Source organism: Pinus tabuliformis, chromosome 5_2 (genome assembly GCF_031772625.1).
Source record: "Pinus tabuliformis cultivar Carrire ecotype Pingquan chromosome 5_2, CPIR1, whole genome shotgun sequence".
NCBI lineage: Eukaryota > Viridiplantae > Streptophyta > Pinopsida > Pinales > Pinaceae > Pinus > Pinus tabuliformis.
Window position 1 is genome coordinate 1015416894 of NC_142306.1, and position 14736 is coordinate 1015431629.

The window sequence follows — 14736 nt, forward strand, 5'->3', positions numbered from 1 at the left end:
TGAACAAAGAAAAGAGGCAGTTCATTCATTGCAAACCCTGCAAACCGACATGGAAAGTAAAGATATCACAACAGAATTGTTGGAAACAGAAACACAAGTACAACGATCAGTATATCAGTCATTCCGAAAGGAGGAAGAATATTGGAGAATTAAATCTAGAAGTCTGTGGTTAAAGGCGGGGGATCGGAATACATCTTTCTTCCACAGTCAATATAGAGCAAGACTGTCAAGAAATTATATAGCAGAAATTAAAACAGCAGACGGTCAAGTCTGCAAAGGATACAATCAAGTCAAGGCAGTTGCTGAAGCTCACTTCCAGAACCTCTACAGTGCAGATGCTCAAAGTAATGATGAGGAAACTGCTGCATTTCTTTCAAACATACCCAATCTCATCAGCCCTGAAGAAAATGCAATCCTCTGCAGACCCATAACGGAGAAGGAAATCATAAATGTTATATGGGCCATGGAGGCGGACAAGGCACCGGGGCCCGATGGATTCACAATCCATTTCTTTAAAACATGTTGGCATATTATCAAGGCAGATCTGTAGAAAATGATAAGAGGATTTATGACAAAAGCCAAGATAGGTGGAGGAACCAACTCCACTTACCTAGCTTTAATCCCCAAAGACACCAATCCTGAAACTTTTTCCAGATTCAGACCTATTTCGCTGTGTAATGCGTCTTATAAAATTCTGGCCAAACTGTTAGCAAACAGAATTAAGCCACTTTTAAAAAGGGTGATCTCCAACTCCCAAAGTGGTTTTGTGGAAGGTAGACATATTCTGGATAATGTAATCCAGGTCCAGGAGACAATCCACTCCAGCAGACAGCGGAAAGAGAAAGGAATGGTGATAAAATTAGACATGGCAAATGCATTTGATAGAGTCAACCACAATTTCCTTAGCAAAGTACTTCTCACATTTGGCTTCTCGCCCTTTTTTGTTCATCTCATCAAAGCCTGCATTGACAATCCATGGATCGCTCCCCTTGTCAACGGCCGTCCAACAAATTTCTTCCAAGCCAAGAGAGGCATAAGGCAGGGATGCCCTCTCTCCCCCTATCTGTACATTATTATGGCAGACTCATTAAGCCGAAAGCTCAATGCAAAAAAAGTTGCAGGTATCTTACCGGGCCTCAAAACTTCAATAGGAGTTGAGCCTTCGAATCATGCACTTTTTGCAGATGATTCTCTCCTCCTAGGTGGAGCCTCCACTAGAATTGCTCGAGCATTTGACACTGTCCTCAGAAACTACTGCAGAGTCTCTGGAGCGGCAGTTAATGACAGCAAGAGTGAAGTTTTTAGTTGGAATATTGATCAGCAAGAACTTGCAGGCATAACTTCTATTCTTGGGTTCAAAGGACAAACAGTCTGGGATAGATTCAATTACCTTGGCCTGCCCATTATATCTGGAATCAATAAAAGAGCTTTATGGAGCGAAATAATCTCAAAAATGAAAACCAAGATTGCAGCTTGGGGGGGTTACTGGTTGACTAAGGGTGGCAAAGTTATCTTGATCAAATCGGTGCTGTCAGCGCTCCCAATCTTTCAGGCTGCTTTTCTTTTGGCTCCTCGAAATGTTATGGAGCAGATCTCCAAACTACTCAGAGATTTTTTGTGGCAAGGAGGGAAAGGCAATGAAAACAGAATACATCTGGTGAATTGGGATGTTGTAAAGAGAACGAAGGAGGAGGGGGGACTACAGATAAGAGATCCCCAGCTCGTTAACTTGGCCTTGGGAGGAAAAATCCTGTGGAAATTGATCCACGATCCCACTCACCCTGTCAGCATTACATTGCGGTCAAAGTATGGAGTCAGCAAAGATCTCAGCAACGTAATACACATGCCCACAGCCAATAGCACGCAACTCTGGAGTTTGTGTTGTAAAAGCAGTAAACATTTCATAAAACAACTGTATCGAATCCCTGGAAGCGGCAAACACATCAATCTGTGGACGGACAGTATCATGAGGAACGCTCCCTTAGCAGATCATGCGGATATATCAGATCTAAGATCCTGGTTGGAGCGAGCTGGAGTCAAAAGTCTCTATGAACTGTCGAAATGGAACCAGCGTGGGGAATGGGAGGGCTGGGATCTCCATGGAGTCCCGAACAGATTGAATTATCAACAATCCCTGCTGGAAGATCGATTGGAGGACGCTGCCCCTGTACATAGAGCCTCAAAAGATTGTTGGGGATGGGGTCAATCTGGCATTTACTCCACAGCTGCTGGCTATAGCTCTCTGCAGGGTTTAAGAAATAGTAATCATCCTCCGACTTTCTGGAAAAACGTTTGGGACTCATTTGCCACACCAAAAGTAAATTTCTTTTGCTGGACCTTGATTCATAACAAAATTCTCATGGGAGATAATTTGGAGGAACGAAATATAACAGGACCTCATAGGTGTGCTATGTGCAATAACAATTCAGAAACAGTCCAGCATCTATTTATGGATTGCAGTGTAGCAAAAGAAGTTTGGGGGCTCATATTAATGGACTTGCAGACTCCTGTCCCATCCTTTAACTCTGCAGCAGATCTTTTTGCCTCTTGGAGGCATCATTACCCCCATCATATTCCCCAAAAATCATTCTAGAGCAGAATTTGGGCAGCGATACCCAAATACGTTTGCTGGCAGATTTGGTTGGCACGTAACCAGCAGATATTTAAAGAGGTGAGACACACTCCGCTGCAAATAGTTGCAAAATCTAAGGCCTTTCTGATGGAAGCAGCCCAGCAGCAGTATATAAAAGAAGACTCTTTGCTTCTGCCAGAAGAAAAGATGTGGTTAGGCTCTCTAGTGCCTTATCCGAGCAGAAACTATCCTAAACCACAAAGTGACAAACAGGAATGGCGCTTAAGAGATAAAGAGGATTACTTTCAAAACTGGTGGAGGTCTCAAAAAATACCCACAGTCTTCTTTGATGGGGCGTCTAAAGGGAATCCAGGGACAGCTAGAGCTGGGGGAGTCATCTACTCTCCGGACGGTTACTCTAAAGACATCTTCTATTGGGGATTAGGCCAGAAGTCCAACAATCAAGCAGAGCTTCTAGGGCTTCTCAAACCCTGCCAAATTGCAAGAGACAAAGGTGTGAAAAAGCTGCAGGTCTTCGGAGATTCAGAGCTACTAATAAAAAATTTAAACATGGGGGATCGATTCAATAATCCTAGCCTCAACAAAACGTTGGAAAGACTGAAAAGAGTCCTTCAATACTTCGACAGCTGCAAATTTTATCATATACTCAGAAATTTAAACAGTGAAGCGGATCAAATGGCTAACAAAGGCAGTGTTATCATGAAAGGGCTTATTTTTGTTAACAAAAATAGTTTTGTTCAAATGCCCTGAATTTTGTAATAGAGGAAAAGAGGCAGAGTTCAGAAATCTGCATTGTATTTGGGGACAGTTCGAAAAAGTCCCATTTGCTTCCAGATAAATAAAAATCATATAAACGTTTCAGTTAAAAAAAAAAATATTTACTACTATAAAAAAAATTATAATTTTTTTTTTTTGTAAGCTTCGTAGGACCCTCTCATTTTCTAGTTTTGTACATGTTCGTTATTCACCCCATTTTCGAGGAGGGTAGCACAAGAATCGAACCCAAGATCTCCAGTTTTGTGAGACTTCATTCCACGGCCATTGCCACTTGAGCTACCCCTTGCGGACAAAAATCTATAATTTTATATTAAATATAAATAAATTAATAAAAAATAATATAATTATTTAAAAATAATACTCTATTATAATGATATAATAAATATTAAAATGAAATATTAAACTTTATTTTAAAATAAAATATTGTATAATATTATAAATAAATAAGATATAATATAATGAGATGAAAAATAAAACACAAAACTTGATTTTTAAATATAATATAATATTGGTATTAGTCTTTTGGATTAATCACATTGTTAGGATTTGGTGGACATTTCGAACCAACTAATGTGGTTCATCCTCGTGACAAGGTGAGAAATCACTGGATCTGAAGGAATAAATAGTATGGATGCATCATTGCCCAGAGTTAGCAGTTGAAAATTAGCCATTGGTTAATTTGTTACTGAGTTAAAAACTAGCTGTTATGTGATAAATAAATGTTTTATTTCAATGTTATAAATAAAATATCTAAAAAATAATTAATTATTATAATATAATTTGTTAGTGTTTGACTTATCTAACTTAAATTTGATAATATTTCAAACTAAAATATTATTAATTATACAATAAGCATATTATATGTTAAATTGTCTAATATTTAGTTAGGAACTAGTTGTTATGAAATAATGAATAATTATTTTATTTCGATGTTAAATAAAATAATTATTCATTATTTCATAACAACTAGTTCCTAACTAAATATTAAACAATTTAACATATAATATTCTTATTGTAGTAATTAATAATATTTTAATTTGAAATATTATCAAATTTACCTTAGATAAGTCAAACCCTAACAAATTATATTATAATAATTAATTATTTTTTAGATATTCTATTTCTAACATCAAAATAAAACATTTATTTATCACATAACAACGAGTCTTTAACTCAGTAACAGCTAATTTTCAATGGCTAACTCTGGGCAATGATGCATCCATACTATTTATTCCTTTAGATCCAGTGATTTCTCACCTTGTCCTGAGGATGAACCACATTAGTTGGTTCTAAACGTCAACCCAATCCTAACCATGTGATTAATCCGAAAAACTAATGTCTACATTATGGATCACAAAAGTCTTAGATCTATTAATATAATATTGTAAAAAAACATATGATGATGATGATGATGATGATTATAAAGATGATTATCATATTATATATTGTGTTTTATTTTTCCCTTCTCATATCATCTCTTTATGTGTATACCTTTTATCTTATTGATAAAATCTCTAAATACAATCAATTTATGTACCCATTGTTTATATAAAATTAATAAAAAAATTATATATAAAAAATTAAGTTTCTGATATTATAGTATTTTAAAATATAATATAATATTGTAAAAAAAATATCATAATATTGGATTATAATGTATTGATTCTCATATTGTCTAATTTTTTTGTTTTATTTCTATAATGTTTACCGTTGAGCCTATTTTGACTAAATATTAAATCACAATATATAAAGTTTACCCTATTAAATAAAATTAATTTTTTTAATAATTTTATTTTATTTATTTAAATTTTGTTTGTTTTATTGAATTTTACTTTTATTGTTCTATTGTGTGATCATGGTTATATGCAAAATCAGAAATAGCATGCAGGACAATGGACGAAAATGATGAATGCGTTGGCACACCATTCAACCTCTACCGACATGCGCGATCACTCACTCTAATTTAATTTTACTTCAAACTCATAAACACTACATAATAAAATCCTCTCGACACCAACATAATAACTTGATACCTGTGAAGCAGTTGCGAAGCTATGGTGCAGTAATTATAGACGGGATTCTTGTTTTAAATTAATAAATTTTAATTTTTTTAATTGGACAACTGTAATGATTGTCCCGACAACGTGTCATATTCAAAGAGAATGTAATTTCAAAATGCAAGAATAATTTGGTTGCATTTAAAGTTTCAAGAGGGTTTTCGTGGCGAACTCACTACCTAAAAGGACTAATAGTAAAATTCAATGATGGAATACGTCTAAGCACCTCCGGCGATGTGTGTTTTTTTAGAGTGGATGTAGAGAGCTATGTGTGTATGTGTACTTGTTGGATTATGGCAAGTACATACTCTAATGGGTGGAATATATTGTCGTTCTGTATTAATGAGCCAATGGGTTAGGATATATTGGTTGTTGTTGGATGGCAAGACTTATATCTTAGGCCATTGATTTATTAATGGGGTCACAGTGTATGCCACTCGTTGGATTAAGTACACCATTGGATTAAGTACATAATCCAACAGGTGATATATACTATCGCTGGCATTAATGGGCCAATGACCTAAGATTGGTTGTCATTGGATGGCAAGGCCAAATGCAAGGTGGCAGTTTATGCCACTAGTGAGATTATGGCAAGTACATAATCCAACGAGTGGCATATATTGTCGCCCCGCATTAATGGGTCAATGGCCCAGGATATATTGGTTGCCTAATTAAATTGTCATAACCACTTGTTTTTGTTAAAACTTCAAATAAATAATTTATATGATTTTCAGATATTTTAATTAACCAATACATCATTAAAAATTATTATTAATAATTTAAATTTAATAAATTTAAATTTAAATTACATTTAATTTAATAAATAATAATTTATATATTATTAAAAATTATTACTCCATAAATGAAATTTTAATTAAAAATATATTTTTACACGTATACTTTTTTAATTAATTTATTATTGTTTAATTATTAAATAAAAATAACTATTTTATAAATATTATTGAAATTATTGTAGAATATTATTAATATTTAATAAGGTTTTTAAAGATATCTTCCATTTTACAAAATTCTATATATATATATATATATATATATATATATATATATAATTTTTATTTTTATTGCATTCATATTGTTTACACTAATTCCATGTTTTTAATCAACATTTTAGTTTTGATAAATAGAAGGTGTTATTTTTTAAAAATTTATTAAAACTCTTAGCCATATATTTATAATATCAAAAATATATTTTAATTTGTAGAATAATTTCTACAAATCCAGCGCTGATACCATGTAGAAAATCTGATATAGGTTAACCTGATAATGCTATATAAATCAAAGCAGAATATTATAACCTACTTCTACTATCAATTTGCGGAAGCTTAAAGATCGAGCTGAACAATATAACCAGAAGAAGAAGAATCAATCACACAATACACATGAAAATGCTTTGGGGAAAGCCTCAGCTAAAAACCCCACACTATTGTATTATCATATAGGTGAAAATACATAGGAATTATACAAAGCCTTAGCTCTCACAGCTAGCTAGCTCTCAGTACAATCCTCACAGATGCTCACAGGCAATCTTGGTTGCTCTCCAGCCTTCCTCTCTGCCCTCCAAGCTCCTATTTCCTTGCGCTGTTCCTCTGGGATGATTCTCCTGTTACCAAGTGTAACACTCTCTCACACACTGTCAAAACTGCGCAATCCTCAAGGAATGATGCCTTTGACTGCATGCATGAGTTTTCTTTATAAGAAAACATATGCAACTGATAGTACATTGTCCTTGACTTTAATCTTAACTGGGTCTTTCTCAGAATAGACATGCATGAGTTTCTGATGAGGGAATCTTCAGTTCACTAGAGTGGCACTACTTGAGTGCATGCATGCATCAACTCACTGTTAACTCTCTATTAGTTCCTCAAACAATTTGGAACTAATTTAACTGGACTTAACTCAGTAAACTAAGTTAACTAATTACAACTCAAATATAACTCAATCTTTTCACCTTAATTTAAGGGATAACTCTTGCATGACTTCAAAAAGACTTCTAACTTGAATTTCTCCAACTAATTAATTCAAAATGAATTAATTAATTATTTCCAAGTAGTTGTTAAGACTAAATTCGATTTTAATTCACAATTTAATTCAAGGACAAATTAAATTGGAATATTCTTGTTGCCATATTTCAACACTCCCTCTCAACAAGAAAGGGATTATCTGCCACCCCGATCCTATCTCTATGAAACTCGAATTTACACTTTGACAATGCCTTTGTCAAAATGTCAGCATCTTGCTCCTCTGCTGAAATATACTGCAGTAACATGATCCTCCCATCATCATCAGCTTGCTTTACCTTGTAAAGCCAACGGGAACTCACAACTGACTTGTTCTCCGGTCTCGGAACCTCGTCCCAAACACTATTACGAACTATGGAGTCATACTCCTCCACCATAGCATCAACCCAAATTGGCTGTTGCACTGCTTCCTCAAAGGAAGATGGCTCGGTCTCAACACATTCCCCAGAAAGGGCCATGTATCCAGTGTACCTCTCAAGTGACCTCCTTTGTCTGCGCTGAGAAGATGGTGCTCCCACATTCTCTCTCGCATCCTCCAACAACCTGTCAGCTTCTCTTGTGCGCTTCCGTCCATCTCTGGAAGACTTTGCTTGAGTGGATGTCTCCACTCCTAGAACCTCTGCATGCGGCTGCTTCGCATCATTCTGAGGCTCCTCCTCCTTAAGAACCAATAGTTCCTCCACAACCTGTAGTTGGAGCTCCCTCTCAAGGGAAACCCATATGGCCTTCTACTCATCAAACTTGAGATCTTTGTGAACCATTGTCCTCTGACTGGTAGGCAAGTACACCCGATAGTTGTGAGGTGTATCAGTGTACCCCACAAGTATCCCCGACTCTGCTGTCGGCTCAAGCTTCTTCCATGCATCCTTTGTCACATGGTAATATACTGATGAGCCAAAGATCCTGAAGTGACCCACATCTGGTCTCTTACCGGAGAAAGCTTCCTTTGGTGTCTTCATCCCAAGTATGCGATGTCGGTTTCTATTCTGCAAATACACTGTTGTGTTGCATGCCTCAGCCCACAAGTGAATTGGTAGGCCTTGGTCATGTAGCATTACCCATGCTGCCCCTACAATAGTTATGTTCTTCCTCTCGGCCACTCCATTCTGTTGTGGGTTATGAGGTACCATCAACTCTCTTTTAATTCCTTCTGTTGCACATAATTCCTTAAACTCTTGAGAGACATATTCTCCATCATTGTTGCTTCTCAAAGCCTTGATCTTCTTCCCTGACTCTTTCTCGACCAAAGCTTTGAACTCACAAAACTTTGTGAAGGTTTGGTCCATCTTTTGCATGAAATAAATCCAACATTTACGAGAATAGTCATAAATGAAAATCAAATAATACCTTTGCTTCGCTATGGATGCCGTCGAGAATGCTCCACACACATCAGTATGAACTCGCTTTAAGATAGCCTTCGCTCGACTGTCTCGATCATGAAAGGAAGACTTGGTGTACTTTCCCAAGGTACAACCTTTGCATATGTCAACTTTCTCAAGTTTACCTTTGGGAAGTCCTGTAGATTTCTGATGCATTATCTTCAAAGCCCCATGATGCAAATGGATCAACCGCATGTGCCACAACTCGCCAATGTCTTGGCTTTGCATCAATGCTGCTTTCGTACTTAATGTTGCACAATCATCTACCTCTAGTTTATAGAGATTCTTCACCCGAATCCCTATCCTCTTGGTTTGACCCGTGGCTATGTGTCTTAGGAACGCCTTTCCTTTACTGAAGACAACATCGTAGCCTTTGTCCTCCAACATCACGACCGATACCAAGTTCTTCTTTAGTCCATGTTGAAAATGGCAACAAGAAATGCTAAAAATAACATTTCAGGTACCAGTGTTGGATATAGCAACAAGGAATGATAAAATAGAAATGCTAAAAATAGCATTGCTATAAATAGCATTTCGGGATAGATTCCAATTTTAGTTAATCCGTGAACTAAAATTGAGAATTGAAATTCGAATTTGATCTTAGAAGCTGTTTGAAAAATAATTAATTAATTCATCTCGAGTTAATTAGTTGGAAAAAATCAAACATGAAGTCTATGTGAAGACATGCAACAGTTTCCCCTTTGATTGAAGAAGTTATCCCTTGATTAAGGAGATCAGGATGAGTTGTACTTTGAGTTGTAATTAGTTGGCTCAGTTAACTGAGTTAAGTCCAATTAGATTAGTTCCAACAGTTTGAGGAATTGATTGTGAGTTCAGTTAGTTAATGCATGCATGCATGTAACTATTGCACTTTAGATAACTCAATATTCTCTCATAAATAACTCATGCATGTCAGTTCAGTTAGAGACCCAGTTGAGATTAGAGGAAGGGACAATGTACTATCAGTTGGAGGATTTTCCTATATAGGAAACTCATCCATGCATAAGGAATTATCTCCTTCAGGATTGTGCAGTTACTTTTGAGTTTAGTGAGCAGTGTGAGAGGTAAATTCACACAGGTGGCAGCATTGGACCCCAGGAGAAACTGCGCAAGGAAATAGGAGGCTTGGAGGGCAGAGGAGAAGGTTTGTGAGAAGCCTTTGACTGTCTATGAGCAACAGAGGGATTGTACTGAGAGCTGGATAGCTTGTGAGCTAAAGCTTTGTGTAATCCGGACATATTTCCACTTGTATGATAATACAGATATCGGGGTTTTTAGCTGAGGCTTTCCCCGGAGTATTCTTCTATGTTCATGTGTGATTAATTTCTCATTCTTTGTTATATGTGTTCTATTTGATCTTGCTCATAATCGATTAAGCTTATGCAAGTTTGTTTGTAGAAGTAGATCAAGTATTATGCTTTAGTATATTGCATTATCTGGTATCTACAGTGGGAATTTCTACAGTCCAGGCACATACTTCACATCTATCAAGGTGATAGGAGCTCCATGCTCCCTCTGAAAAGCAACCGTGCCCACTCTTGAAACACTATACTTTCCATCGTCACCCATCTCTATGTGCATCTTGAGGTCTTTCTTCTCCAAGGCACTGAATAAATTTTTATCACCGGTCATGTGGAATGAGGCTCCACCATCAAGATACCAAACACAACCCATCATCGATGACACCATGCATGCGATGAGGGTAAAGTCCATTTCGAACTAAGAGGCTAATGCCTCACCTTCTGATCCTACCGAGGATCCCTTCTTGGACTTCTTCAATGGGCAATTAGTCACATAATGTCCCATCTTGTGACAATTAAAGCATCCTACTTTAGACATGTCACCCTTCTTCCCTCCATGAAAAGAATTCGATTTGAAATGGGAAGCCTTCCCCTTCCTTTTCCTTGCCTTACTTGCTAGGACTAGATTTTCTTCATCATCATTCTTGGATGAAGAACCATCTCATGTGCTCCTCCTGATCTCCCCCTACATAAGATCCGACCACAGTCTTTCCCAATCCGACAGTTTCTCCCTTCCATTCATAGAGTCTTGGTAGCTATTCCAACTCTTTGAAAGGCTAAGGAGAGCGAGGCTCACCATATCATCATCGGTAGTAGTTATTCCCACACTGCCAAGCTCGTCTCTGTAGGTGGTGAGCTTGTTCAAATATGCGGAAATAGTATCGCCCTTCTCCATCTTGATTCTTCGAAGCTTATCCTTGAGCACCAATTTCCTTTGGTCGCTACTGTTCTGGTAGAGGTCCTTCAATGTGTTCCACATTGAAAATGGAGTATCCTTCCCATGGAGACTCGAGATAATATGGTCTCGAACTCCCTCAAGGATGATCTATCTCGCCTTCACCACACACTTCTTCCACTCAACCAACTCTTGTGCATTAGTTGGAGCTGACTTTGGGATTTCTTGATTAATGAATTCCTTCAAGCCATTATCTTCTAATACAACTTCCATTCTATCTTTCCATGCTATGTAATTTGAGCAACCTTCCAAGGCATACTCAAGTCTCAAGCCATAGAACGCCATTGGCCAACCTTGAAGTATGATATGAATTCGATTTGCACCTGCAACCCCGAACTTCAAACTTTGAATTCTCTTCTCAGTATACTGTTCACAGCTCCGATACCATGTAGAATAATTTCTACAAATCCAACGCTTATACCATGTAGAAAATCTGATGTAGGTTAACCCGATAATGCAACATAAATCAAAGCAGAATATTATAACCCACTTCTACTATCAATTTGCGGAAGCTTAAAGATCGAGCTGAACAATATAACCAGAAGAAGAAGAATCAATTGCACAATACACATGAAAATACTTTGGGGTAAGCCTCAGCTAAAAACCCCACACTATTGTATTATCATGCATGTGAAAATACATAGGAATTATATAAAGCCTTAGCTCTCACAGCTATCCAGCTCTCAGTACAATCCTCACAAATGCTCACAGGCAATCTTGGTTGCTTTACAACCTTCCTCTCTGCCCTCCAAGCTCCTATTTCCTTGCGATGTTCCTCTAGGATGATTCTCCTATTACCAAGTGTAACACTCTCTCACACACCGTCAGAACTGCACAATCCTCAAGAAATGATGCCTTGACTGCATGCATTAGTTTTATTTATAAGAAAACACATGCAATTGATAGTACATTGTCCTTGACTTTTTAATCTCAACTGGGTCTTTCTCAGAATAGACATGCATGAGTTTCTGATGAGGGAATATTCAGTTAACTGGAGTAGCACTAGTTGAGTGCATGCATGGATCAACTCACTGTTAACTCTCTATTAGTTCCTCAAACAGTTTGGAACTAATTTAACTAGATTTAACTCAGTAAACTGAGTTAACTAATTACAACTCAAATATAACTCAATCTTATCTCTTTAATTTAAGGGATAACTCTTGCATGACTTTAGAAAGACTTCTAACTTAAATTTCTCCAACTAATTAACTCAAAATGAATTAATTAATTATTTCTAAGTAGTTTTAACACTAAATTCAATTTTACTTCACAATTTAATTCAAAAACAAATTAAATTGGAATATTCTTGTTGCCATATTTCAACATAATTAATTAAAGTTTTTTAATTTAATAATTGATAGTATTTTTTTTTTTGCAAGATTGTGAATTTTTATTATTTAAAATGTGTTTTTGAGTGCATAAATAAATACAATACTTTGAAAAACTCTAAATTATACAAATCTCAAAATTATCATTTCAAAAAATTCTTACCAAATTATATGTAATATTTATTAAAAAACATAGCCCACGGGGCTTTGGATTGATGGTGAATGGGTGCACTGTTAAGGCACTCCTTGCGATAGGTCACCGGTTCAAATCCCCCGTGGGTACTTAGGTTAGTCTTAAACTAGAAAAAAAAATATTTATTAAAAAACATTTTCAAATAAAATTAGAAAACATCAATTAAGTAAATTACACCAATATAAAATATTAAAAACAATTATTCATAAATATTCTCTCTAAAAAATTAAAATTAATATTTTTGCAATTATAATAATTTCCATCTTTTCAATATAATTAATAATAATTATTTAATTTTAAAATTATTACCAAACTTAATATCACATTAATGTGTAAACACTTTTATTTCAAAGTTTTTAAACAAATTGTAGCCAGATATCATCATGTATATTTGGAAACTATATAACATCATGTTCATTTGGAAAGTACATTTTCATCTTTTTTTTTATGCAACACTTATTAAGTTTATAAATGAGAAATGATATTTCTCTTTGTGTACAATACTTATCAAATCAAATCTTTTTTAATTATAACTTTTATCAATATAAACTAATGATAGAATATTTATATTTTTATTGTTTTTTACTTTAATTTAGCTATAATTAAACTAAGGGATACGGACTAGCTACTATATAGTGCTTGTTTATAAAATGTATAAATATTTAATCATATTTAAAGTTAATATAATCATGGTTCATGTAAAATTTATTATATATACATACATATATATATATATATAATATTAAGTTTAGTTTGTTATTTTAGTGATTAAATAATATGAATGAAAAATAAAAGGTTGTATTTATTTTTATTTATTTATTTATTTTTTTCTAATTTGATATGTTTTTAAATTAATTTTATTTAAATTTTAATTTAATTAAAAAAATTGTTTGTTAGGTAATGTGGTTTCTGAGATGAGTGGCATGTCTAATTTGTGGGTTGAATATCTGCGATCCAGTGGCATTTAGGTCGTCAAAGTCATTTGAGGATCGCACCTAGCATGTACCACTCTGGCCCCTAGGATGGCTAGATTTTTTGCTTGCGAAGTTTTGAACACGTGACCTTCCCACCATAGAGTGACGTCGCAGAACACTCTGTCACTATCTGTTCTACACCCCATCTGCTAAATTTTAAAGATTTATTAAAATCGTATTGATGAATTTAGGAAAATGTATTAGTTTAATGGATTAAGAGTTTTTTGAAACGTTTGATTTAAACAATTGAAACTATCAAACGGGAACTGTAAACTGAAAACGATAACTCTAGCCAAAAAAAAACTTAAAAACGAAAATGTTAATGTTGGAATACGATCTTTTTAAGTTAAATTTTCAGTATTTTTTAAAAAATGGCAATAAAAACCAATTTTTTGTGAAAAAAACCCTGAAAACAAAAAATGTTGATGCTGGAATAACGTTTTTTTTTAGGTAAAATTTCAACATTTTTTAAAAATGGCAATAAAAGCCAAAAAAAATTGTGCAAAAACACCCTGAAAACGAAAAGTGTTGACGCTAGAATAAGTCTTTTTTTGGGCAATTTTTTTTTTTTTTTGTAAATTTGGTAGATCCTTCCATCTTCATTAAATATAAGCATGTTACAACCACATATGAATGGTTAGGTGGCCTCAACTTTCCCAAAGGGAAACCAAGTTTGTTGGCCACCTAACCGCATGATAAGTCATCCAATAGAAAAAAGTGATAAGTCTTTCTACCCAAGCTATATAAGTTTGTATATCATGACCATGTCCATACTCTATTTGCCTATAAACATATAGAACATCATATTGAAAATTAAAAGCTAACCGCATATATACTAATCAAAATTAAAACCAACTGTCTTCTTATTCATCTCCCTTGGTAGAAGCAGATTCGACCGGGGTTGGGTCCTTAACATTGGAACCAGGCAACACTGTTTATGAGAGAAGACAGGGGAGATGATCCTCGATTCGGCGAAGGCAACCATCATGTTTTTTCAGTTGGAATTGAAGTTTTCAGAAGTCCTGCTTGTAATTGGAGAATTCCTGTATTGTTGTCGCCATGCTCACTAAAATCTGCTCCAAGGCCTTGCCAAGGAGACTTTTCATGGTCCAATACAAATACAAATTTTGTTTGAAGTAG